Here is a 26,129-nt window from a genome sequence, read left to right on the forward strand (position 1 = left end):
ATGCGTGGCGGTTGCAAGCAGTCAACTGCCAACTGACAATTGGCTAACTGCTAACTGCGGCGGATGAAGGTTGGAGAGGCAAACCAAAAGCGAGTAATTGTTGCGCAACAAGCGAGCCTCCAGTTACGCCAGTGATTTTCCCAGATAGTCGGGAATAGGGGCAAGGCAGCGAGTGCAGCAGAGCAGCATAGCAGCAGAGCAGCGATGCAGCGGGGCATAAAATGTGGGAAAACGAGTGCAGCACATTTTAAAAGCACACAAATTATGATTGACAGCCTGAACCTTTGGGCAATGACCAACGGCTTCATTATGTTCAAGCGGCTCCCACAATAAGTTTTTGCTGCTTGTTTGGAAATTGCATTTCGTGCTGGCACATTATTTCGTTTCAATATGTGACGTTGCCGCAGCTCGGGCCCAGACAAGATCGGACAGAAAAGAGCAACAAGACAAAAAAAAAAAAAGGTTCAATGCACGCGGGTCACGACTTGGCGGCATCCGTATCGGAGCTTGTAGCTGGGCGGCCATAAATCGGCAGCGGGCTGGCAACTTGCAATCTGGGACCTGACGTGTTTTGGCTGCCGTTGCCATTTGGTCTGTGACTGTGGGGCCTGGACGGACTGTGATCCTCGACTTGTCAATCAATTTCTATGCCCGGAAATGTTTGGCCGCAATGATGAATGTTATTGGCCTGGCTAGAATTAAATTGCCAGCCCATTTGCTATTTGTCAAATTTTCATTAGTCAGCCATAAATTGAATCGGCTCCGTGCATTCATTTTGGCCAGTCAAACCATAAATTTTACGGCAGTCGGCCATCGGACTGATTCTCACGAGCGAGCTCTTAAGTTTTGTGGCATTAAGAAAAACTTTCTAGTTGTTCACACCAAGCGCGTGTGCAGCTGGCGGCAGCAATTGCCAATTGCCAATCGCCACCTGCGCCACAAAGTTGGCTGCAGATGGAGCTTGGAGCTGGGAGCTGGTAGCTGGTAGCTGCAGACGCAGACGCAATCGCAATCGCAGTTGGTGCCGCGTTTGGGCTTGTTGCTTGACTAAAAGCGAATTCCAGTTGCAAACCCATTTTTGGCACGATCGAACCGCAGATCGACCTGGCCAGGCCGGGCCATTTAGGGAAGAGGCCACAGCCAAGCGCGGCAGCTCCTGCTGCAGCTTGCAGCATTGATTTGAAATTGTCTGGAACGCACACGTGGTGTCTACACAAATGCAGGTGTGTATGTGTGTGTGTGTGTGTATGAGTGTATGATCGTGATTGTCAGCATTGGCATCCAGCTGTGAGAACGCACCCACTTGGCTGGTTGGCTGGCTAGCTGGCTCAGTCACACACACAAACACACCCACAACCGCAACCAGATCGCGACGAGGCCAGCGGCCCCCGATCGTGCCGGCTATCGCAATGAGCGGAGGCTTTACTGTGGCGGCCAACTGCCGCTGCTGCTGCTGCTGGCGGACGGTGTGTTGATTGATTAATCATTGCTGGTAATTTGATTTTGTGCCATTTGAGTTACCGTTACGCTCTCCAGTCCCGCCCCGTCCTGGTCCGCTCGCATGCCCAGCTCCAGCTCAGAGCTGCTGCTGCCCCGGGACAAGCCTCTTTTCAGCGCTTTGATTGATTGTTTCATTGCATTTGAGCTTTGCCATATTCACCTGGTTGCCCATAGACAAGTCATGTGTCGTGTAGCAGTCCGTCATATTGTGTCGATCCGTCGGCCCGTCCGTCCCTCGCCCGCTGCTCGGTTATGCATTTTTGCCATGTCAGCTTAGCTGTCAAAATCCTTGAGCCCAAACTCCAACTCCAACTCTGGCACACTTCTGATGCAGCCGATTAAGCCCCGTCACCAGAGACAATGTTGACAGTCTTGGCAGCTGATCAACGATGCACGCTCTATGCTAATCGGGTATGTGGGAATACGTTAATCCTCAATTAAGTTGGCATTAACTGGCGTTATTATAATTTAGCCATTAAATGGATAACGCCTTGAAAGAGACATCTGCGATTCCGGTAAGTATATATATTCTTGACCAGGTCGATGCGTTGAGTCATTAAAGCTCTGTCCGTCGAGTTATCTTTCTGTCAATATCTTTGCAAGATAGTCTGTCAGTCTGATAGCTATTTGAATGTGGGCTTTTTTTTATCATTTATTTTCAAACGATCGTTCCTATGGGAGATATATCTTATAAATAGTAATGAGAGGTTTATTGAATTTAGAGAGAGAGAAGGTCCTATCTAATAAATATTATATAAAAAATTTGTTTATACAAAAACTTTAATTTTCAGCAATCGTTTCCATGAAAGCTATTGCCATAGTAGTCCGTTGTTGATTAGACTAGACTAGATCTAGATTTAGACTCAGTCGAATTCGAACAGATATTTTCTATGAAAAACCTAACTCCCCCAAAAACAGCTTTATCCAAGAGCTGCCATAGAAACGATTGGATGAAACTTAAGTTTTTGTATTAAGAACTTCTTTTAATAAATTAAAACTAAATTATAAGCTGGGCGGCTTGTAGTCAATTCTGGTCAAAACGAACAACAACAACAAGCTCTAAACAAGAAGAATGAGCGGATTGTCTGTATAGCTATTTCAAGAAGCTTTCGCTTCTGTTTAAAGCATACTTTGCTGTCAACTCTATAACCTCTTGTGAAGCCCTGCAGCCCACTTATTTGTTATTTTCCATATCTCGGAAATTCTTAAATTATCTCTGCATTAGAAGAAATTAGAAATTAGATTAGGTATGCACTTATAGCTAAATATATTGCACATTTGCCATAAGATATGATAAGATTTATATCACAATTCTAAAAAAAGCGCAATGAGGCATATTAAAAGAAAGATTTGATAAAGTAGTTTAAATTTTCTTATACTAAGATAATTAATTAATTTTAATTCTAGATAATTTTATCAAAATACATACCAGTGCAGGCCAGAAAATTCTATAGTTAAAGTTGGTTAGTCTTAGCTTTCCAAGGGATCTATTTGTAAACCTAGTGCCAAGTTCTGATCAAACGTAATTCTTCAGCTTATCCATAAGCCAAACACTCGCCTTGTAGACAGCCGAGTGCCCACGTGTTGGCACTTGTTGTGCGTTGTTAGCTGAATTTGGCATGCGGCCGAAAGCGGTTGTTGTTGTTGTTGTAGCTTTTGCTGGCCGGGAGCCAACTGGAGCCCGTAAATCATTTGCCAGCGTCAACAACTTGTCAACGGGCCAGGCAAAAGCCATTGACTCGCCATCGAGAGGTTGGAGAGGTTTTCGCTGTCGACTGTCCGAGATCGGCTGCAGTTTTGGTCCAGTCATGGCTCATGTTGCATATAAATGGTGCTTAATGAGCTCGTGCCAAATAGAATTGTCAGGCGCCGTATTCCACCTCTCGCTCCCCCCTCGCCCCTTTAACTGGCCCGCGATAGCGTGTTCGTGTTGCGCTCAAATTGCTGTTAGAATTCCACAATTTTATGGCCGGGCATTGATTTGATCACGATTCTGCAGAGTCTGGCATATGTAAAACCAAATATGGTTGTGCCGAGCTTGGGGCGCGGCAGGTGCAGTGGGCCCAAAAACTGGCCCAATCGGCTGACCGAGACGTTGGCGACGTTGGAGAGCTGCTTTCCCACGCGCCTAGAGCTGAAAGTGGAGTCCTATTGTTTTGGGTGCAATCTGCCATCTTGGCAGCCGCTAACCGCTAACAAGCTGCGTTTCGCCTTTATTATTTTTAATTGGACTGATTTCCCGCTACAGATACATTTGTATCTGCGCCAGCGCCTGCGCCCAGTGACATATGCAGCAGGAACGTCCAGCCAATCATCCTAGGCCATCATCAATCCAAATGCAATGGCTCGACTGTACTGCGCCGCCGCCAGCTGCCATTGCCTCTTGACCAGCTATGGACGCGGAGATCTCTCTGGCATTGTTGGCACTGTGTTGCAGCTGTGTCCAACGCCAAGTCGAAGGGTTGCCCCTGCCGGCTGCCAGCTAGCTAGCTCTAGGGTTGCTGCTCAAAGATTCCCACGATGCCGCTAGCGCAAAATCAGCTGCAGTTTTTCGCGCAGTTTTTTTTTTTTTCTTCCTTGTTTTCGTCCTTGGCGCCTGCTTGAGCCAGGGGTTGGGCTGGGCTGGGCTGGAATCGCCTCGTTTAGGGGTTGGGCCGCAGCGCGCAACACTCTCGTCTCGCCGATGACACGCTGCGACATTGTGACGTCATCGCCAATGTTTGCATTGCTTTGGATGAAATGCTGTCCTAATGATGAGGGCAACTCAACGCCTTCTGGCAGCGCCTTTTACGAAAACCATTTGACTTGGGCCCAGCCACAAAAGACTTTTTATTGTCCTGGCCACGCCTCGCATGCCTCTCTAAATCCAGATGTGTGCGTGTGCCCGCATGGAATGTGGTTCAGGATTGTGGGATTTAGCATAGTTCTTATTATAAATAGATTCGGTTTTGGCGATTGGGGCAATGTTTGAAGAAAGTTTTGTTGGTTAAACACAAAGTAGGACTTGCTAACATTACACTTCGATAGGAGTTAACAGTTAGTTAACAGCGCGGCTTTCACTAACAGCTGCTTTAGATGTTGCCGGTAAAAACATGTTAAGGCTTTTTTGTATGTAAATCAAATTAATTTAAAAATAAATGTTAATCTACGCAAATTTTACTCTATTTACAGCTAACTATCCTACACTTTCACACAACTAGTCGCTGAAATAGCTATAAACTTTAAATCCAAGCATGTAAGTCCCACTTTAAATACTAAAAACAAGAAAGAGCATATGTCTTCGGCATGCCGAAGATTGAATACCCTTGCAGACATAAGGCTGAAAAAGCTTTAATGCCGACCGATATGACGTAATATGAGTCATATGATATAGTATTTTGAAATTAAAATTATTAAATTATCTTGAAAAACAGAAATTATCATACAAAAACTTAGTTTAAGAGCGTTTCTTTCTATAAAGCTTTGTGACATAGAAGTTCAATGTGGATATGGTTTGGTTCATAAGTAAAGAGCATGATCGTAAATACCAAGTTTGACTAATTTTGACTAATCTTTCCTATATGATATAGTAATATAGTATATACATAGTATAGTATAGTAATACGACTTGCACCCAAAGTGATATCTCTGCACGGCTTTAGGAAGATAGCTTTAGATACAGTTAACAGATATTGATCAAAAATATATGTATGTATGCTGAACAAATTTAATACCCTCTGCCATGATATAAAAAAGTTAATTTTTTATGTTGCTGCCGCATTTGCCGCAATTAGTCGCCGGCTGAGCAGGGTTCACACGGGGCAAATGCAATGCGGACATGAAGTCAGCTATAGCTGTGATTTTGAGTAATCATCGTCTGGCGGAAATTCAGCAAGAACATATATATATATGTATATATATAAGCATATAGTAAAAAGCAGAGAGTTGAAGCGCCTAACGCGCTGCTTGACCCACAAACTTGACAAATCCATCAGCGCACGCCCAGGCTGAGCGGTAGGAGGCACTATGGTCAGTTGCACGCTGCACGTTGCATGCGGCCCGTTGCAGGCAGCATTTGGCCAGCACATCGTAAATCAAATGCTCATAACTTTTTCTGCAAACATTTGTTGGCTTAAATCACGCGAAATCAACGTGAGCCAAGTTGGAGCTAAGCTCGAGCTCGAGCTTGAGCTTGAGTTGAGTTAAGAAGGTAAATCATAAGTCACTGCATGTCTGGGTCGTCATCTTCATCTTCAACTTGATGTTCAGCTTGGAGGAGGCGGCAGACGTTGCCGCCTCATATGCAAAGTGTCAGTCATAAGTGACTTTTCGATTTTGACTGCCAGCAACTGCAGCAGCAGCAGCAGCAACTGCAGCGGCAGCGGCAGCAACAACAGCAAATTAATTATAGCCAAGCCATTTTCAGACATTTTTTCTTTTTCTGGCTTCTCGGCATATGTCTTCATGTGTTCATGTATTCATGTCGTCATGTCGTCATGTCTGCAACTCTTCAAGTTTGCCAGCTGAGCACCTTTCACCTTAAATTGCTTGCTTTATGACCGCGAGTGTTGGCAAAATGTCGACCTCTTTCAAGCGTTTATTGTGCGCTGGCCATCAGGTGTTTTGTTTGATGGTCGTCACCGTCTGCTCGAGGGCAAATGCTTCTAGGCAGCCCCTTTCACCATGCAGCACCATGCAGCACAGCAAGTTGCAAGTTGTACGCACAACTTGCCACAGGCGCCGCCCGCGCCATCAATGAAGTTGCCACAAGCAAAGACTTGTAAGCCGCTAATTAATAGTCGCCTGAGCATCGCCTAAGCCTTGATTAAACTGCACTTCCAACTGGCAGCCCAACTGGTTGCATTTTGAACTCTTGAACCATTGCCATAAATATCGCCAATAGATGTTAGATACGCGCCGGCAGTCTGGCCGCCTCTGCCTCTGCGGCTCTTCGCTTGGAGTCTTCATTTAGTGGCCAACTATTTGGCTGGATTTGCGTCGTTTACCATGTCGGCTTTATGTCAATTAGATGTTTGTCTTCGATTAAGTCCCAGACACTGGAGCAAGCGCATAATTTGGCGCTTGTGACAGCAATTTGCCCACTCCCCACTTCCCCCGTCTGCGCCAGAGCCTGCGCCCACTTGTCAAACCACTAGCAAATGGACAGCGCATCGCGCTGTTCTAATCACCTTCGTGGCAAAGGTTGACCTGGTCAATCAATTGATTGATGTTTGGCCCCGTCTGTGTGTGTGTGTGTTAAACATTGATTAGCCTTAATAGACGCAGGTGTGCCTGCTTCCAGCACCAGCTCTGGCCAAGTCCTTTGGCCCTTTGCGTGCGTTTTTACGGCCCCTCAGAATTTCTATTACTAATGCTATTGATTTCTGTGTTGTTTTTGTCCGTCAAAATGATTGATGGCCGTAATTGGAAAACAAGCGGCCTGCTCATGGGCACTTATCGTTAATTCAAAGTTCAACAAGGAGTTGCCACTACCCTAAACTGCTTGAAAAAATCGAATCTATTTTCAAATGATGTCAAAACTAGCTTTATGTGGAATATATAACTTGATGTAACACTAAGTCAAGTGACAATAGAGATAGATTTGAAATAATAGATAGATTGAAGATGAACAAAATATTATAACAAGAGGAAAATTAAACATGAATTAATAATTAATAATAATAACAAATGTGAATTATTTAAATCAGACTTACCTTTTACTTTAGCTAAATTTGGTTTTTTATGGATATCTATATGATTAATGGGGTTTTTATGAAGTATAATATTTAAGCAGAAAATTAAAGGACTAATATTTGAAAATATAATAAGTGAAATTGTTATTATTTTAAAATTAAAATGGATTGGGCTTGTGTATTATAAATTATAGGTACATAGAAAACATTAACAATATTAAAGGCATTTATTTTGTGAATTATACTCAAATAGAAAGTGACGAGAATAATATTTGAAATATTTGCAAAAATATAATAATAAAGGAAATTGAATTGGGCTTGTGTATAATATATAATATGGTTATATGAAAATCATTAATGAATACCTTATAATTGATAGTAATAATTATAAAAGCACTTATTATGGGAATTCTTTAAACCTTTAAAAGCTCCAGAATTAGAATGATTAATTCGGTTTTTATAAAGTATAATATTCAAATAGAAAATTACAAGAATAATATTTGAAAAGAAAATATTAAAGGAAATTGTTATTGTTTTAATAAGTACAGAATTTAGCTAACTAGTTATCACTTTACTTTTGAAATTGGCACTAGACCTTGAATTTTGGTGCCAGGTCTTTTCATTATATAAAAAACACAATTTATCTATTTTTAAACTTTGGTGTTTCTCCACAGCTGACGAATCGAGTAGAATATTGAATATTGAAGACGAGCTTAATTGTGTTTTTAGTAAAATCACAACAAATTCAATTATGTGAGAACAGAAAATTTCTTGGTAAACAGAATTTTTTTCCAACAAAAAACTCAATTTTCGACCATTTTTTATATAAAGCTTTATGAAATAGTAGTGCGATCTTGATAAGATTTGGCTTATATATAACGAGCACAGTTTAAATAGTAATTGCCGAGATTGATATCTTGAAACTATACAAGAATCAACTTTTCCAATGATTTTTCCAATGACAGCTATATGATATAGTAGTCCGATGTTGATAGATTTTTCCCTATGTGTAAGGAGTATAGTGGAGCTAATAATTGCCGAGTTGGGTCTACATATCTTGATAACAGAATAGTTTTCCACACAAGAATCCACTTTTCGACCACTCGCTTCTATGGCAGCAATGTGATATAGTGGTCCAATCGAGCTCCAGATCCGGTTCCCCCGACATATGTACTGCCTCTAACAGAGAGACGATGGTTTTAAAACTGAGAGACTAGTTCGCATAGAAACGGACAGACGGACGGAGAGACCGAAAGACGGACGGACGGAGAGACAGATGGACGGACAAAGATATATCAACTCGGCTGTTGATGCTAATCTATAATATAAATCCTTCTTCTATGCGCTACACAATTCATGACAAAATTATAATACCTTCTACGGGGGTATACAAATATGTTACCAAATCCGATTATCTATCGATGGGACTTCGTCTAAGATCTTTTCACTCTGCGAATTTGAACCCGGTTTCAATAAAAAAGTCTTAACTAATTGTATCATGAATGCTATTCAAATTCTTAAGACTTTGTTTTGCCAAAGAACTCAAGAAAAATAAATAATTTGGTTTTATAATCGAGTTACAGGCAGCGCCTGGCGCCTAAATTGGAGCTGTCATTGCTGAGCCCAACAAAAGTAACGATATTGCATAGCTATAGGCATATATGTCTTGGGTTTCTATAATGCCAATATTCTATAAATAATGCTGTGGCTTGGGCTCGTCATGGTTTCGGTTTCGTCGATCGAATCGAATCGAATCGAATCGACGCGAGCAATTTTTGGGCAATTTTCATAAATTTCAACACGAACGAGCTGGAGGCTTAATTTGAAATTAATTGTGCTGAAAATGTATAGAGTCTGGCTGTGACGCTTGTAGAGTCCAAAGGAATGATTATTCCAATTTGTTTGGCCAAAAGTAACAGCTGAAATTGGCCAATAGAGCAGCTGGCCTATCGACAGGCCACAAGTCGGGACAACCCACTCAATGTGCTGCGATTAGACACGGGCGCAGCCCACCAAATTCCCAATACCCAACTTCCAACTCCCACTGCCCAAGAGGCCAGTTTCCCAGTTGCTTAGTTGCCAAGCACCCGCTGCGTGCAACTAGCGAGCGCCAGCGCCAGATCCAGATCTAGTCGCCGCTCCAGCTCCGGTTCCAGCTCCAGCTTTAGCCTGTGCTCTAGCTCTAGCTCATTAATAAGCGCCGTCTTTAGCAAACGTTGGCAACAACCACTTGAAGCACTTGTAAAATGCAACATTTGTTTGAGCGATAAAATCACCTACAATAAATTCACAATGAACATACCAAAAGCCGCATAAAATGCCGCAAAAAGCCAATGGACGCACGCCACACGCCCCACGACGACGATCGAGATACAGATACAGATACAGATACAATAGCCGAGTGCTATCTGCGAGTATGCGATGCATTCATTCTATGCTGCCTGCTGCCCGGTGCCTGCCGCTGCCTGCTGCTGCCTGCTGCTGCCTGCCGGGGCTTTCCAATGGAAATACGCTGGAAAAGCGGGCCGACAAAGCCAAATGCCGCTGCCAAAGCCAAGCAGCTTGGCCAGGCTTATAAACGAGCGACCACCGCTGCAAAGACTTCAGCGAACGCGACAAAATAAAAAATAGAGTTGTACGACGACCACCTGCAGACCCGGGTCCACAGCAGCTCCACAGACCATGCTCCATGGCATTTGTCGTCTTTGGCGCTGCGTAGCACTTGCTCCGGCTGCTGCCGCTGCTGCTGCTGCTGTTGCCTATGTTCCATTCAAATGTCGTCGAGCGCGCCTAAAATATGCAAAGCTCTTTGAATATCTTGTAAACGAAGCACTGACCCCCAGTGCGTCCAGCCAAACAGGCAGCCGGGGAGCCGGGCAGCCAGAGATCTACCAACTTGGGCCACTTCACTTGCTCCAGTTGTCAACTGAAGCTGCCCATTTTGAGCGAGGGAGCATTACAAGCCGACTTTGCGTGTCTGTGTGGGCTGTTTGCCTCGACTTTTTTCAAGCCAGTAGCTTTTCGGCCAGAATTGGGTTGACTACACAATAGGTCTTAAATAATTTGACTAGGGCTTTAAATGTTCTGTGGTATTTCAAGAAGCATCTGTTGATATATTCATGCAGAGAAATCACAAGAAATGGGCCTAATTTTTATCTCTACATATAAAACTGTTTACCTGACTGACTGACTTTTCCTTAAGATCGATTTCGGCATCAAAATATGGCAACATTATTTTTGGTCCAAATTCATGTATAAATGGTACCCTCCGATATCCTATATAAACATAGGTCATAACTTCCCACCCCCATAACTCGGTCAAATCTCATCCGATTTTCACAATGTTTGGCTCTTTTCTCATGGTTTAGGCCTCTCGATCAATCTGGCATCAAAATATGGCAACCATTATTTTTGGTCCAAATTCATGTATAAATGGTACCCTCCGATATCCTATATAGACATAGGTCATAATTTCCCACCCCCATAACTCGGTCAAATCTCATCCGATTTCCACAATGTTTGGCTCTTTTCTCATGGTTTGGCCTCTAGATCAATCTGGCATCAAAATATGGCAACCATTATTTTTGGTCCAAATTCATGTATAACTGGTACCCTCCGATATCCTATATAAACATAGGTCATAATTTCCCACCCCCATAACTCGGTCAAATCTCATCCGATTTTCACAATGTTTGGCTCTTTTCTCATGGTTTGGCCTCTAGATCAATCTGGCATCAAAATATGGCAACAATTATTTTTGGTCGAAATTCATGTATAAATGGTACCCTCCGATATCCTATATAGACATAGGTCATAATTTCCCACCCCCATAACTCGGTCAAATCTCATCCGATTTTCACAATGTTTGGCTCTTTTCTCATGGTTTGGCCTCTAGATCAATCTGGCATCAAAATATGGCAACATTATTTTTGGTCGAAATTCATGTATAAATGGTACTCTCCGATATCCTATATAGACATAGGTCATAATTTCCCACCCCCATAACTCGGTCAAATCTCATCCGATTTTCACAATGTTTGGCTCTTTTCTCATGGTTTGGCCTCTAGATCAATCTGGCATCAAAATGTGGCAACATATTTTTGGTCCAAATTCATGTATAAATGGTACCCTCCGATATCCTATATAGACATAGGTCATAATTTCCCACCCCCATAACTCGGTCAAATCTCATCCGATTTTCACAATGTTGGCTTTTCTATGTTTGGCCAGTCAACTGGCATCAATTGGCGGCTCTTTTCTCATGTTTGCCTCTAGATCAATCTGGCATCAAAATTGGCAACATTTTTTTGGTCCAAATTCATGTATAAATGGTACCCTCCGATATCCTATATAGACATAGGTCATAATTTCCCACCCCCATAACTCGGTCAAATCTCATCCGATTTTCACAATGTTTGGCTCTTTTCTCATGGTTTGGCCTCTAGATCAATCTGGCATCAAAATATGGCAACATTATTTTTGGTCCAAATTCATGTATAACTGGTACCCTCCGATATCCTATATAGACATAGGTCATAATTTCCCACCCCCATAACTCGGTCAAATCTCATCCGATTTTCACAATGTTTGGCTCTTTTCTCATGGTTTGGCCACTAGATCAATCTGGCATCAAAATATGGCAACCATATTTTTGGTCGAAATTCATGTATAAATGGTACTCTCCGATATCCTATATAGACATAGGTCATAATTTCCCACCCCCATAACTCGGTCAAATCTCATCCGATTTTCACAATGTTTGGCTCTTTTCTCATGGTTTGGCCACTAGATCAATCTGGCATCAAAATATGGCAACCATATTTTTGGTCCAAATTCATGTATAAATGGTCCCCTCATCCGATTTTCACAATGTTTGGATCTTTTTTATGGTTTGGCCTCTAGATCAATCTGGCATCAAAATTGGCAACATTATTTTTGGTCGAAATTCATGTATAAATGGTACCCTCCGATATCCTATATAGACATAGGTCATAATTTCCCACCCCCATAACTCGGTCAAATCTCATCCGATTTTCACAATGTTTGGCTCTTTTTCATGGTTTGACCTCTAGATCAATCTGGCATCAAAATGTGGCAACATTTTTTTGGTCGAAATTCATGTATAAATGGTACCCTCCGATATCCTATATAGACATAGGTCATAATTTCCCACCCCCATAACTCGCACAAATCTCATCCGATTTCCACAATGTTTGGCTCTTTTCTCATGGTTTGACCTCTAGATCAATCTGGCATCAAAATATGGCAACCATATTTTTGGTCCAAATTCATGTATAAATGGTACTCTCCGATATCCTATATAGACATAGGTCATAATTTCCCACCCCCATAACTCGGTCAAATCTCATCCGATTTTCACAATGTTTGGCTCTTTTCTCATGGTTTGGCCTCTAGATCAATCTGGCATCAAAATGTGGCAACATTATTTTTGGTCGAAATTCATGTATAAATGGTACCCTCCGATATCCTATATAGACATAGGTCATAATTTCCCACCCCCATAACTCGGTCAAATCTCATCCGATTTTCACAATGTTTGGCTCTTTTCTCATGGTTTGGCCACTAGATCAATCTGGCATCAAAATATGGCAACATTATTTTTGGTCCAAATTCATGTGTAAATGGTACCCTCCGATATCCTATATAGACATAGGTCATAATTTCCCACCCCCATAACTCGGTCAAACTCATCCGATTTTCACAATGTTTGGCTCTTTTCTCATGGTTTGGCCACTAGATCAATCTGGCATCAAAATATGGCAACATTATTTTTGGTCCAAATTCATGTGTAAATGGTACTCTCCGATATCCTATATAGACATAGGTCATAATTTCCCACCCCCATAACTCGGTCAAATCTCATCCGATTTTCACAATGTTTGGCTCTTTTCTCATGGTTTGGCCTCTAGATCAATCTGGCATCAAAATATGGCAACATATTTTTGGTCCAAATTCATGTATAAATGGTACCTCCGATATCCTATATAGACATAGGTCATAATTTCCCACCCCCATAACTCGGCTTCACATGGCTGGCCTCAATCAATCTGGCATCAAAATATGGCAACATTATTTTTGGTCGAAATTCATGTATAAATGGTACCCTCCGATATCCTATATAGACATAGGTCATAATTTCCCACCCCCATAACTCGGTCAAATCTCATCCGATTTTCACAATGTTTGGCTCTTTTCTCATGGTTTGGCCTCTAGATCAATCTGGCATCAAAATATGGCAACATTATTTTTGGTCCAAATTCATGTATAAATGGTACCCTCCGATATCCTATATAGACATAGGTCATAATTTCCCACCCCCATAACTCGGTCAAATCTCATCCGATTTTCACAATGTTTGGCTCTTTTCTCATGGTTTGGCCTCTAGATCAATCTGGCATCAAAATATGGCAACCATTATTTTTGGTCCAAATTCATGTATAAATGGTACCCTCCGATATCCTATATAGACATAGGTCATAATTTCCCACCCCCATAACTCGGTCAAATCTCATCCGATTTTCACAATGTTTGGCTCTTTTCTCATGGTTTGGCCTCTAGATCAATCTGGCATCACAAATATGGCAACATTATTTTTGGTCGAAATTCATGTATAAATGGTACCTCCGATATCCTATATAGACATAGGTCATAATTTCCCACCCCCATAACTCGGTCAAATCTCATCCGATTTTCACAATGTTTGGCTCTTTTCTCATGGTTTGGCCTCTAGATCAATCTGGCATCAAAATATGGCAACCATATTTTTGGTCCAAATTCATGTATAAATGGTACCCTCCGATATCCTATATAGACATAGGTCATAATTTCCCACCCCCATAACTCGGTCAAATCTCATCCGATTTTCACAATGTTTGGCTCTTTTCTCATGGTTTGGCCTCTAGATCAATCTGGCATCAAAATATGGCAACATTATTTTTGGTCGAAATTCATGTATAAATGGTACCCTCCGATATCCTATATAGACATAGGTCATAATTTCCCACCCCCATAACTCGGTCAAATCTCATCCGATTTTCACAATGTTTGGCTCTTTTCTCATGGTTTGGCCTCTAGATCAATCTGGCATCAAAATATGGCAACATTATTTTTGGTCCAAATTCATGTATAAATGGTACCCTCCGATATCCTATATAGACATAGGTCATAATTTCCCACCCCCATAACTCGGTCAAATCTCATCCGATTTTCACAATGTTTGGCTCTTTTCTCATGGTTTGGCCTCTAGATCAATCTGGCATCAAAATATGGCAACATTATTTTTGGTCCAAATTCATGTGTAAATGGTACTCTCCGATATCCTATATAGACATAGGTCATAATTACCCACCCCCATAACTCGGTCAAATCTCATCCGATTTTCACAATGTTTGGCTCTTTTCTCATGGTTTGGCCACTAGATCAATCTGGCATCAAAATATGGCAACCATATTTTTGGTCCAAATTCATGTATAAATGGTACGCTCCGATATCCTATATAGACATAGGTCATAATTTCCCACCCCCATAACTCGGTCAAATCTCATCCGATTTTCACAATGTTTGGCTCTTTTCTCATGGTTTGGCCTCTAGATCAATCTGGCATCAAAATATGGCAACATTATTTTTGGTCGAAATTCATGTATAAATGGTACCCTCCGATATCCTATATAGACATAGGTCATAATTTCCCACCCCCATAACTCGGTCAAATCTCATCCGATTTTCACAATGTTTGGCTCTTTTCTCATGGTTTGGCCTCTAGATCAATCTGGCATCAAAATATGGCAACATTATTTTTGGTCGAAATTCATGTATAAATGGTACCCTCCGATATCCTATATAGACCCGCATAGGTCATAATTTCCCACCCCCATAACTCGGTCAAATCTCATCCGATTTTCACAATGTTTGGCTCTTTTCTCATGGTTTGGCCTCTAGATCAATCTGGCATCAAAATGTGGCAACATTATTTTTGGTCGAAATTCATGTATAAATGGTACCCTCCGATATCCTATATAGACATAGGTCATAATTTCCCACCCCCATAACTCGGTCAAATCTCATCCGATTTTCACAATGTTTGGCTCTTTTCTCATGGTTTGGCCTCTAGATCAATCTGGCATCAAAATATGGCAACATTATTTTTGGTCCAAATTCATGTATAAATGGTACCCTCCGATATCCTATATAGACATAGGTCATAATTTCCCACCCCCATAACTCGGTCAAATCTCATCCGATTTTCACAATGTTTGGCTCTTTTCTCATGGTTTGGCCTCTAGATCAATCTGGCATCAAAATATGGCAACCATATTTTTGGTCGAAATTCATGTATAAATGGTACCCTCCGATATCCTATATAGACATAGGTCATAATTTCCCACCCCCATAACTCGGTCAAATCTCATCCGATTTTCACAATGTTTGGCTCTTTTCTCATGGTTTGGCCTCTAGATCAATCTGGCATCAAAATATGGCAACAATTATTTTTGGTCCAAATTCATGTATAAATGGTACCCTCCGATATCCTATATAGACATAGGTCATAATTTCCCACCCCCATAACTCGGTCAAATCTCATCCGATTTTCACAATGTTTGGCTCTTTTCTCATGGTTTGGCCTCTAGATCAATCTGGCATCAAAATATGGCAACATTATTTTTGGTCGAAATTCATGTATAAATGGTACCCTCCGATATCCTATATAGACATAGGTCATAATTACCCACCCCCATAACTCGGTCAAATCTCATCCGATTTTCACAATGTTTGGCTCTTTTCTCATGGTTTGGCCACTAGATCAATCTGGCATCAAAATATGGCAACCATATTTTTGGTCGAAATTCATGTATAAATGGTACCCTCCGATATCCTATATAGACATAGGTCATAATTTCCCACCCCCATAACTCGGTCAAATCTCATCCGATTTTCACAATGTTTGGCTCTTTTCTCATGGTTTGGCCTCTAGATCAATCTGGCATCAAAATATGGCAACATTATTTTTGGTCCAAATTCATGTATAAATGGTACCCTCCGATATCCTATATAGACATAGGTCATAATTTCCCACCCCCATAACTCGGTCAAATCTCATCCGATTTTCACAATGTTTGGCTCTTTTCTCATGGTTTGACCTCTAGATCAATCTGGCATCAAAATATGGCAACCATATTTTTGGTCCAAATTCATGTATAAATGGTACGCTCCGATATCCTATATAGACATAGGTCATAATTTCCCACCCCCATAACTCGGTCAAATCTCATCCGATTTTCACAATGTTTGGCTCTTTTCTCATGGTTTGGCCTCTAGATCAATCTGGCATCAAAATATGGCAACATTATTTTTGGTCGAAATTCATGTATAAATGGTACCCTCCGATATCCTATATAGACATAGGTCATAATTTCCCACCCCCATAACTCGGTCAAATCTCATCCGATTTTCACAATGTTTGGCTCTTTTCTCATGGTTTGACCTCTAGATCAATCTGGCATCAAAATATGGCAACATTATTTTTGGTCGAAATTCATGTGTTAATGGTACCTCCGATATCCTATATAGACATAGGTCATAATTTCCCACCCGCATAACTCGGTCAAATCTCATCCGATTTTCACAATGTTTGGATCTTTTCTCATGGTTTGGGCTCTTGATCAATCTGGCATCAAAATATGGCAACATTATTTATGGTCGAAATCCATGTGAAATTGGTACCCCCAAATATCCCATATGGATCTGGGAACAATATTCTTGTTTTTAGGTTTTGAACGATTTCCAAAGCTGTGCATAAGAACTTAATGAATACGTGTTTTTGTGATTTGCGAAATTATTTCCCACAACAGTGGTAAATTGGCTTACCGTCCGATCGGTTTTATACTAATTTTTAAAGATATTTGGGAGAATTTACTTTATACATACCACTGGCAAGTTCGGAATATACCCGCTTGTTATATTATAAATCCCTAAAAAGCTTGTAAAGTCGTATACAATGCTTAAATTTAGCTTAGTTTAATGTTTTTCCGATTTGGTAAAGAGAAATCACAAGGCAATAACAAATTTTGTGTACCTAAATCTCTAAGAAACTTCAAATGCTAAAACCAAGTTCATTTTTCTTAAAAATATATTTTTATTTTTTCAATTAAGTGAAATACATACCTGTCAAAAATCGGTCCTGTTTCATATTTATATTTAATCCATCGTTGCTTTAAATATTGAAATACTGATTTTCGGTTGCCTTTAGTTACTTTTTTCCGTATTTCCATAGGAGAACGAATTTATATATTGAGGATAAATGCAGATGTAATAATCGTATCCGTATCCAGGTCTGATTAAGCTTGTTATTGTTATTGTTATTCATATATAAATGATCATATTTACAATTTACATAAATGAAGATAGTATATGTTATATGTTATAATAGCCCATGCCCAAGTCGAAGTTGCCTTAGCATATATTCGTATTCAGATAGAAATGGCCATAAATAGTTTATGCAGATGTTATAAGGCATACGAATAGTATATAGAATAGTATAATATTTTCATATTTCTAACAGGAGAAATACTTTTTGTAAGAATTTTGATATTGATGATAAATGCAGATTTAATAATCGTATCCGTATTCAGGTACAGATATTTTCTTATTTCTATATAAATGGTCATATTTACAAATGTACAATGGGTAGATAGTAGATGCAGATGTAAAAATATAGAATAGATCGTGGCTAGATTTGATTTGCATTAGCATAAATTCTTGTTTGTATATAAATGATCATGTTTACAACATAAATGTGTGTAGATATAATAGCATATGCAAATGTTATACATATAATATATAATATATGTATGTGAAAATGGTATAATTCATATGTATATAAAAATATTATGTGCATTATGTACTCACCCCGCATCCTATCCTCCATTTTTTATATGTGTTTTATGGACTTACCTTACAAATCCCATCCATACGAAAAGTTAATATAATATTTCCATATTTCAATAAGAAGAATCCCAGTTATGTTTGAATTTATATATTGATGATAAATGTAGATATAATATTTGTATCCGTATCCAGGTCTGATTTTGCTTGTTATTGCTAATGTAATTGTTATTTATATAAAAATGATCATATTTGCAATTGTTTAATACTTATGTATATAGTAGATGCAGATATTGTAAGGTATAATAGCCCATGCCCTGATTTAATGTAATATATTCTTGTTTATATATAAATGATCATATTTACAATCAAATTCAAATGAAGATAGTAGATGTATATGTTATATGGTATAATAGCCCATACCCAGGTCGAATTCGCCTTATCATATATTATTGTTCATATATAAATGGTCATACATAGTTTATGCAGATGTTATAAGGTATACGAATAGTTAGTATAGTATTTCCATATTTCCATAGGAGAAAGAAATATTATTATTTATATATAAATGGTCATATTTTCAAATATACAATGTGTAGATAGTAGGTGCAGATGTAAAAATGTAGAATAGATTTGATTTGCATTAACAAAAAATTGTCATATTTACAAAATAAATGTGTGTAGATAGCATATGCAAATGTTATATAATATATATAATATATGTATGTGAAAATGGTATAATTCATATGTATATTAAAATAATATGTGCATTATGTACTCACCCCGTATCCTATCCTCCTTTTCTGATATGTGTTTTATGTACTTACCCCAAATCCCATCCATACGAATAGTAAATATAATATTTCAAAATTTCCATGGGAATAATCCTTCTTGTACGAATTTATTTATAATTTATAAATGCAGATGTAATAATATAATATAGTATAGTATATAGTATCCATATTTGATTTCGAGGAAGCGCAGTCTTGTATACACAAATAACTGAAAAAAAGAGAAGAAGTTGAATGTATATAAGAGTAAGAGCAGGAGAGAAACTAATTGAATAATTAATAAAATGATATATTTATAAAATAAAATAAAATAAGAGAAAGCGAGACAGTGCTCACACTAACATTTAACGTCAACTTGACGTGCCTACGAACATATACAAATAGATACATAAACATACTATATTTACATGTTAATTGATATCTAATTGTTAAACAATATGCCTAATCGCCACACTCTTTGGTTTTCATTTCCTGGACTCCTAGTGTAATCGACCCCACTGACTATGCCACACCCACACACAGTTACACTCAGTTACACTTAGTTGGACACAGCTACACCTCGACCCCGGGCCTGTTGGGACACATGTAGCTCCGATATTAATAGCGCGTATTACCAGTTGTCATTTGAGCCAAAGTCAGCTGTCTGGGATTGCAATGAGACAATTTCCCAATTGCGGGAGTGTCGTGTCGAGGCCCAGCAGCGTTTGGCGGCAAATGCGAGTAAATTGAATCAACAGCTCGACCCCCGCACAGCTGCCGCCCCTCCCTGGGGGCAACTAGCTGTTGCAGTTGCAGTTCAATTGAAAGAGAATGCTGCGTGTCGATTGCATGTTCCGCAAACTAATCGAACGAATCGATCAAATTCTCAGCACGCAAGTGCAGCCCAGGGGAGCGAGGGACGACGGGCAGTGTGTGAAAGTCACAGGGAGAGGGAGCCAGGTAGGGGGCGGGCTGGGGCTGTGGTTACTATTTCCATCTGCGATCTGCAGCGGTAACTGGGCAAACGTAACGCCCGCTGCTGGAATTCAATTATGACAACTGGGCGCACGCTGAATGCCGCTGCGAGGCAATAAACAAATGTACGGACAACAAACGTACGTAATATTTAATAATAAAGCCAGCAACAACAAAAACAAAAACAGCAATGACAAGAAACAGCGCCCTAACAGACTAGGATATACCCTGTAGCCAATGCCTTGTTCCCACAAAATATACATTCACATAATTACACATATACAGTGACATACACACACTCGCACGCCTCTTGTTGCGCACTTCTTGTAGCGTCAGGGCCATATAATGAGCTACGTTCCAAAATTCTAGTCTGAAGCTCATATAGATAGAAAGCCAGACAGGCAGATAGACGGACACGCAGACGGAGAGGGCTACATCGACTCATCTCTAGCTCATACAAACACAGGTGGACAGGTGGACACGTAGACGGACAGGGCTATATCGACTTTTGTACAGATGCTGATCAGGAATATTTATAGTCGATGCAGTGCAGTTGCAGCTACCTCCATCAACCTGCTAGTTGCATTTGCATACAATCATAATACCCTCTTTTATTCACTTTCAATGTGTACAGGGTATAACCACAAGCAACAAATGCGCTTTGTCCAATTGCTGTCTGCGCATGCGCAGCTTCAGCTGCAGCTCAGCCAACGGGAGTTGTGGCAGGTTTCGTTGTTGTTGTTGTTGTTGTTGTTGCTGCTGTTGTTGTGCCGCCCCCGTAACAGCAACAACGACAACAATAACAAAAACGTTTGCCCAGCCTAACAACAATAAAACTTATTTATGTCTCTGGTCAAATTTGCGCCGCTATTTTGGTACTTATTTGACAGAGCGCCGTTTTGTACAGACCCAAAGAGCTGGCTCAGATTTCCAGCCAGATCCGGAGCTCGTGCCCGTGCCCGTGCTGGAGCCCCTGCCCCTGCCCTGCCCCTCCCCCGACCCAGCCAGTCTGTGATTCGTTTCAGCGCTTGTCTTTTGTTTGACTGCGCCAAAAGGTTTACGACCTGTTAATGTCCAGCCTAGGCAAACAGGCCATTTGGCCATTTGGCCACCGTGCCCAACGTGGCCAGCAGCGGCGGCTACTCCAGAGTTCCCCATGTGTGTGTGTGTACCTGTGTGTGTGTCTGTGTTTGTGTGTGTCTCCAGCGCTGCTGTTGATACGCAATTTGGCGCACATTTTGTTTATATTATTAAATAAATTTCATGTTATGTTTATGGCACAGACAACTTTTAGTTTATTGTTGCTATTATTGTTGTTGTTGTTGTTTTGGACCTGCGGGCAGAGCGTGTGCTAAATAAATTGTTGCCCAGACTTTTGTTGGACACTGTGTGTGAGTGTACATATGGACATGCCTTTTAACGGCTTCTATTTGGCCAAATTATGCTGTTCACATTTTATTTAATGATCTTTTTTATGCGTTTTGCAGTTGCAGCTTTCATTTTATTTTAATTTTTGGTTTTAAATTCCAAATATGATTTATGTAAATACAAATAACGGAAGTCGAGTATTTTAGGTAATTATTTTTTTTATATTATTCTTTCTATATTCTATAAATAAATTTATTTATTTATTTGGAATTTACAACCAAAATCAGTTGGCCATTAAATTATTGAGTATGAAAATCTTTTGGGGAAGACCCAGATATAGAGCATAAATAATTTGATTCCCAACCAAAGCAGTTACGATATTTCTTAAAAAACAAATTTTGGACAGAAATCCATTTTAGCCCGCTTCTTGTATATGAAAATATTTATGACGTGCAATATTTTCAGTACAACGGGCAATTGAAAGTTTAATATATAAGTGTATCAATTAAATTTAGAAAATATATGACAAATTAAGGTATGAATATGTGCGGGAGAATATGGAAAACCAGGTCTATTGACTCAAACACAAGAGCAGGGAGCTGGTTCGAAACTATAAGACATTTTGGCGTAGGTAAAAATAGATTTCATAAATACAAAAATACAATAATAGAATACAATAATGGAATAGGATTGAATTTAGGCACTTAAATCTACAATTATCTACTTATTAATCTACAATTATCTACTTTGCCCTACCGTCACCAAGAAGGTTCAGGGTATCCCCCAGTCGAGCACTCCCGACTAGAGCACCCTGGCTTGTTTCGTTTAATAAATGTGTTAATTAGTTGCGCCACCCAGAGCCAGGCATATGCTTACCTTTGCCTATTGATTTGGGCTGCGTCAAGGCTGAATTTTTGTTTATAAATTGTGGCTAGTTATTTGAATACTCGACTTTGAATGAGTGCGTATTAGAATTAGATTGGATTAACATTTGCATTGTCATAGGGGCACATTCGGGCTGGCCCCGCCACCCGACCGACCACCCTCCCTCCTTCCCGCCTAGGGCTATGCCAATTGAGGTCTCTGCGCGTTGAGGCCCATTATCATATCGTAGACATGGAACAGTCCATGACGACGACTGTGAGCCCACATGAGCGCACGTGCACTTAATTTATTTCAATAAAAACATAATTTCCAGCCTATTATCCACACTCAGACAGTCGCACGCACAGCCATAGAATGCGGCTCCAATTAAGCTGGGCCAACGGCAATTTCTGAGTTCGATTCTGAACATTCCCATTGAATCGAATTCTTGCGGCGCGTTAATCGCACCGAAAATGATGTGGGCCTTCGCGTTCGGTTAGAGTCTTGGCTCGATAATACTCATACTCGTACAATAAATCTCGTATTACACTGTGCATATGAATGCGGCTTGTATTAAATTTCGAAAAGTGTTAAAAATGGAACCCAAATCAATGCAACAAAATGCGCCATAAAACTGTCACAGACGCTTAAAAAAACAAAACAAGCAACAGTCTTCAAGTGGAGAGTGCTCGACTAGAAGATACCCTGTAAACAGAGTCGAGATTACTGTGGGGCATGTGGGCTTGAATAGCTTCACGAGTGTGAACTATAAATGAACTATTCATGACATCGAAAGGGCTTTACCTTTAAAGCACCTAATTTTATACTTTTCTGTTATACCTTATATGTGCATAGTATACGAGGATGTGCATACCAATTTTGGTGTCTCTAGAATTTATAATCCTCGAGAAATGCTCGAAAGAAACCTAGTTATTGAAACGATGTTTATCTATATAGATATATAGATCTATATTAAAACGATATCTTTCGATTTTAGGCAAATGAAGCGAGATATTGTAAGAAAGAAAGAATAATCAACCACAAATTGACAGAAAGACGGACATGCCAAATCCACTTTTTATAAAATTTGTCGAATTAGAGCTGTCTGCTCAAAAAAAAAACTAGTTATTAATAAGATATTTATTAATCTTAGGCTAAGATCGAGTTGGGCAGATCTACTCAGTGCGTCGATCTGTTCAAAAATCTTTATAATATTTATAGGATCTAAGATGCTTGCACGAAAAAAACCTATTTATTGAAACGATACTTATCGATATTAGGCAAATGAAACGATATATTATCAAGCAAATAGGATGAACCTCTCATGATACACACGCATATATATATTTCTAATATCAAGGTACGATTTTTCTAAGTTGCCGAAATCAAGTTGACAGGAAAGCGAACATGGCCAAATATACTCAGCTCTGCGATCTGTTCAAAAATCGATATATATTTCTTATCGAATCGGTAAAAACCTAGTTATTAAAACCGAACTCAGGCAAGGGAGCAAGGAGCAATATATCGATTTAATACTTATCGAATCGGTTGCTGCCTGCTTCTGGCTGCTCCCGTTTCCAACGCTTGCACAAAACGATTATGCCCTTTGGCGATATTCATATTAGGGTATAAAAAGAAACGCAAAACATAAAACATATTGGTCAAAGCAGCTACATACGTCGATGACCCCGACAACTCCATCTACCCAAAGACATTCTCCAAGCCAAACGCGACGTGACTTTCAGTCTCTTTCTTTTGAAAGTTCTGCCGCCTGGGAAAATGGAAAAGAGTGCCAACTCGAGTGGGTAATGCGATACACTCCACAGTCCGCAGTCTACAGTCAACCGGCTGCATTGGATTTGGTTATGGACAAACCTGACACTCCATATAGTATGTGTGCACATAAGTCTACCACAAGTCCCAGTGCCAGCTACAAGTGCGTCTTCTGGCCTGGCCACTTGTCGTTGTTGTTGTGACTCTCCTTGTTGTTGTTGTTGTTGTTGCCATGAATTACATTTCTTATCAAGTGAAATATGATGGCACCATAAAGTGAACGCATTTCCTGTCGCAGCGTTTGGTATTTGTTTAGCTCAGAGTTTAAACCTCAAGACGTACTTGTTGCTTCTTTTTTTTTTTGTTGGTCTTTATCGGTTTATCACTCCACGATGACCTAATGTGCGCCAATATTTGCTCTGATTAATGACAGCCCAACGCAGAGCTACCGATAAGCACCGACTCCGCCGGACTGCCCTGAAGTGAACCCGAAAAAAAGGGAGTCAATCGCTGATAATATTTTTTTGTAATGGAATGTGTTTTATGTAATGCTGGAAAATTTCCATCAAATGGACAGTTCAAGCGAGACGCGCCCACACAGCAATTGAATGGGAAATAAAAGACACAGAAATTCCGGGCATGAATACGTGGCCAGGAGTGCGGCTCGGACAAGTGTTTGCATTTAAATTGGAATAATTTAATGCCCTCAGATAATCGCCCCCATCCTGTGCGACAACAGAACTCAAACCTCAATCTCGGCAGGCAACGAACCCGACTGCATGCTGATCCCCAAACCGATCCCCCCCCTTCCTCAAATACCAAACAACAACAATGCCAGCCCCTGTGCTGCACTTGTTTCTACGAAAATAAATTTATGACCTTTTTTTTTTTGTATACCCTTGCAGCGGGTATTATCATTTTGTCACAATATATATATGCTTGTTCAATATGTATCTGTGTTTCTAGGCAAACAAGTGTCTTCTTTTATCTTCCTGAAACATTTGCATAGGTTCCTTTGTCCGTAATAGGGAGTGTATATATCGCAGTCGGCCGGATCGGGTCGCTATGTAGATCGATAATTCAGTTCTTGAAGGAAAAAGTTCTTGTATTTTCCAGATATATTGACCAAACGCAACACTTTCTTATATATGATCAAAATATTATCCACATTTGACTACTATATCATATGGTTCTATATAAAGAACCCAATATCTTGAGCAGAAGCTGACATTAAGAATCACAATATTCTCCCAGCACATATATAGCTTGTCTCCCTTATGACAAACTAGATCTACAGAGTATTCAAACTCCGACGTGTTTTCTTCCCATACATAATTTCTTAAAATTCCTGAATCTTAACGCACACAAAACTCATTAATATGCTCGGGGGCTAGCGGCTTATGGTATTCGTCCGATAAAAATGATGGTCTTTTGGGTCTGGAGATGAGCGCATTATGCGGTTTGTTTTTCTTCGGCTCTTCGATTCACGATTAATGTATGTGGCTGCGTGTGTGCCACGCCCATGTGTATGTGCAACGAAATGAGCCACGAAATTTAACAAATCTGAGACTCATTAATTTGAACACTTGTTTGCCCGGCTGCCCCTCGGGGCATGCAGCCGATCGATCGAGCGCACAGGAGCAGCAGACACAGCACAGGCAAATTGAGTCGCTGCACACAAATTGTCCTTGGTAATTTGTCGCTGAGTCCTGGCAACTTAACGCTTATTAAAGCAGGAATTCTCGAACGTGCGTAATGCGAAACCAACTTAAAAACTGTCGGCCAAAATCAAAGATCACAGTTCCAGGAATGTCAACAGAGATTAACACACGATGCACACGTGCAACGCGTTCGGGCTCAAGTGGAGGCCACATAGCTGGCCAGAGATAGCTACAGCCAGAGAGAGAGAGAGAGAGAGAGAGAGAGAAAGAGAGAGACAGCGACCCCTTCGCAGAGGTCCCAGTTGCTATCATGCGGCTACCTGCCCGGACGACTGTCTCACCAGATTCACACCAAAACAAACAGGACAACGCAAAGTGGGAATTGACGATAGAAACAAACACAAACACAACGCTCCAAGGGGCGATAGAGCCAGCGAGGGTCGCTTCAAATCTAGCTTGAAGCCATAGACTAAACTCTAAGCAGCTAAATCTAACTGACTAAAAAAACTTAAAAGTTTAATGTAGCTAGAGAAATTTAAATATGAATATGGCTTAGGTTTAAATATCCTACAGAAGACCAAATGGGCTCTTTGAGGGGCTAGAACCTTGTAGTTTTTATATCAGCCTGAGTCAGAGTTCGGTAA

The 26,129-nt window shown here is 40.3% G+C and overlaps 1 long non-coding RNA gene across 1 annotated transcript in view; it reads left to right on the top strand.

The window, feature by feature from the left end:
- Positions 1-26,129, top strand: part of LOC135429573 (uncharacterized) — a 62,458-nt gene that overhangs the window by 27,432 nt on the left and 8,897 nt on the right. The window contains exon 2 of the long non-coding RNA XR_010436426.1: positions 4,672-4,735. This is a non-coding gene — a long non-coding RNA (uncharacterized LOC135429573). The remainder of the gene's footprint in view (positions 1-4,671; positions 4,736-26,129) is intronic.

The sequence above is a fragment of the Drosophila montana genome, unplaced genomic scaffold, assembly GCF_035044405.1.
Source record: "Drosophila montana isolate Dmon_TW-CO22-7 unplaced genomic scaffold, ASM3504440v1 contig_2668_1, whole genome shotgun sequence".
NCBI classification, from domain to species: Eukaryota; Metazoa; Arthropoda; class Insecta; order Diptera; family Drosophilidae; genus Drosophila; species Drosophila montana.